The sequence below is a fragment of the Helianthus annuus genome, chromosome 12 (assembly GCF_002127325.2).
Source record: "Helianthus annuus cultivar XRQ/B chromosome 12, HanXRQr2.0-SUNRISE, whole genome shotgun sequence".
NCBI classification, from domain to species: Eukaryota; Viridiplantae; Streptophyta; class Magnoliopsida; order Asterales; family Asteraceae; genus Helianthus; species Helianthus annuus.
The window spans coordinates 1291219-1294414 of NC_035444.2; the positions used below are offsets into that span (position 1 = coordinate 1291219).

Genomic DNA, 3196 nt, shown 5'->3' on the forward strand with positions numbered 1-3196 from the left:
AATTCATTGATCATAGAGTTAAAGCTGTGGTGCATGGTATTGTTCTTTCGGCTTGCTGGTGTTTGTGGCTGGCCCGTAACAAGGCCGTCTTTTCGGGTAATGAAGTGAAGGTGGAAAGCATTTTTAGTGAGGTTAGATCGTTAGGATTTTTGTGGTTCAAAAGCAGATCTAAGAATTGTTCGATCTCTTGGTCGGATTGGTGTAAATTTGTAATTATGTAGGTTTTGTGTTGTTGCCTTCCCGGTTTTCGGGTTGGGTTGTTTTTTAATGAAGTTTACTTTTCAAAAAAAAAAATGAAAACGACATAATTTATCATTTGTAAATATTTTCCAATAAATTGTAATCACTTATCTTTCAATGATCATCTATAAAAATTAGAAAATCCAATAAAAATCACCCCATAATATGACAAGTGTCCCCCCATTTAATTTACTTTATCATATAGTATAGATTATAATATTTAAATTTAAATTTATTTGAAAACAAACTTAAACACACTCTATCTTTTTTTTAACAACGACGACTATATATTAATATAGCGACCAGCCAGAGGCTGAAATAACAAAGCTCCAAAACACAAAACAAATGGCCATAGAAAAATATTGAATTCTATCAAACTATTCCAATCCATCGCGGTATTAAATTAAGGGAGACTTAATTGAACTCTGGACCACTTAATTTGGGATGACCAATTTACACCTTAAATCACGCAAGCAGGCTAGAAAGCAGTTGCTATGCATATAAGGCTATAGGGTGTGGTCATGACCCTCATGACCACCATGATCCTCCACGTCAGCGCCATGTCACCGTCCTCTAATTCATCATCCAAAATCACTATCCTAAGGGTGTGGTCATGACCCAAAACACTATCCACCTTTTTTTTGCGTGAAATATATTTTATTTATTTTAAATAAACAACAAATAAAATTAAATAAATTTTAGTAATAAAACTACATAACATTCAAATTAATAAAAAAAAATAACATCCAATTTAAACTGCATATTATAAATTAAGGAAAAAAAACTACTCGTTGTTAACCCGACCAAATTGCCAAACATGTTCAATCAAATCCGAACGAAGATGGTTATGCGTAGTCTCGTTGCATTTCTTTTTCTTTCAACTTAAGTCTTGCCGCTTGTATTTCGTTAAATACGGTGAACTTGCTCATCAACTTATCCACCTTCGTTTCACCCGAAGTTTCATTTTTTGTCGACGCCTCTTTATTTTTGGCCGCCGCTTCCTTTTTTGCCTTTTCTCTACCATTTGGGTGCTTCAATTCCGGAATCTCCATCACTTCATCCTCAAACTCGGGTTATTAAAATAACAATTCCAATCCATTTGGACCTGTATAAAACTTTACCCATGTGACCAGTTAGCAACCGACTCACTTTACCAACTGAGGCAACTACATGATACATGCATGACAATATTACTTTGATCTTTCATTGAAATATAATGCACTTACATAAACACACAAAAAAGCACCAACAAGATAAAATAAGAAAATCACTGTGTTTAGAAAATGATATGCACTTATGCTTTTAGGTAAAACCAAATTACCTTACACATTCAAAAGATTCACAGTAACATCACAAAGCTGTTGTATCAAAAGATTCCTATAAAACTTTATATGGAACAGGTACAGGGCATACATATATAATGTGGATCAGAAAAGAAGTGAGACAATGGCGCAGCTTTGAAGGGGCCGAGAGGCGCCCGACACCCTGAACTTTTCGCTCAGTAGTGTTATATATATAGTTTTCGTATAGAAATTTTTGGGTATATACGTTTTCGACCCCCGTCGAGGACGTTTTCCCCGTCGAGGTCGAAAACGTCAAGCTTCGCCACTGAAGTGAGATATCAAACCCTATGACTTTCTAAGCTCAAACAAGGTCATATATATTATAAGGAACGAAACCTATGCATAATCAACTAATTCATTGGCATTAATCAACTATATCAATGTGCTTAAAAGTTAAAGCACAGAAGAAATCAAAGAAAACTGGTATCAACTTGGCTACTAAATAAATTATAAATATCCATATTAACTCAGAAGCTAAAACACAACTTATTAGACATCCAAAAGCTGATATCAATTTAGCTTCTGAATCGGTCAATGTCGCATTACAAAACCAGAGTGATTGTAACTTCAAAGCTCAAATACGAATTCAATTCCATATACCTCAAATACGAATTCAATTCCATATACCTCCATAAAAATTAACTAAACTCGTATGCGACAATCAGACGATGCAAGTTACCATTAATTTACATTAGTTTAAGCAATTTTGCAACAAATTAGGGCTTGAATCAGAAATTAGGGAATCCTAGAACATATACGGAAACATATTAAAAGAGAAGCACAGTAAACACACATATCTGCTATTCATTAATTTTTTTAGAGGTTGAATGGAAGAAGCATAAATATCTGCTATTCATTAATTTTTTTTCAAATCGTCACTTTGTATGCACAGTAAACAAGCATGTAATTTGCAGAGATTACAATAAAAAAGATTGCGATTGTGAATTAAAATAAAAAATTGCTGCTGTGAATTAAAATATTACGATTAAGATCAAAAGAAAAATACATATCGTAGGAAAAGTACCTTTGGAAAAAAAGCAAAACCAGCAGATTACGATCAAAAGACTGCGACGTGAATGAAAAATACATATTGTTCTTCTTGATGTTGGGGTTAGGGTTTACGTGAATAATGGAAAAAAGGGGGACGTGGTTGCCGTGGTTTAATCCACGCCAACCACCGTGATTTAATGAGGGGGGTGGTATAGGGCATGAATAATGGGCCTATGTGGCAAACCATGACCCAATCATGACCCCCACACCATATAGCCTAAGATCTAGTCAATAGTTCATAAATCGGTTTTTTTAACATAAAACCAACTGTGTTACTAGTTTATCGGTTAACATGTTCAGCCGTTTTAATTAAAAGTCAGGCGTTTATCTAAATGTTCAATAGTTACAAAAATTGACGCATGTGTCTAGCTCGATCAAATGTGCATGTTTTAAAGGAGGGATTGCTTGTTCCAAATTTGAATCTTGCTTGCAGCCTTTAAAATCTTTCTCATGCACTTTAAAGTTTTAACCTTTAATGAAAAATAATCTTACAAGTTACATCAACCATGTGATACATGTGACATCTCTTCCATCCTCTATAATTAAAACTAGTTTTTTTTTTA

The 3196-nt window shown here is 34.0% G+C and overlaps 1 long non-coding RNA gene across 1 annotated transcript; it reads right to left on the minus strand.

Moving 5' to 3' along the window:
• Positions 1-1251: 1251 nt before the first annotated feature.
• Positions 1252-2834, minus strand: LOC118484747. The gene is made up of 2 exons (XR_004874327.1): positions 2608-2834; positions 1252-1355 (listed from the first exon to the last, which is right to left on the minus strand). It is a non-coding gene; the product is annotated as an uncharacterized LOC118484747 (long non-coding RNA).
• Positions 2835-3196: the final 362 nt, after the last annotated feature.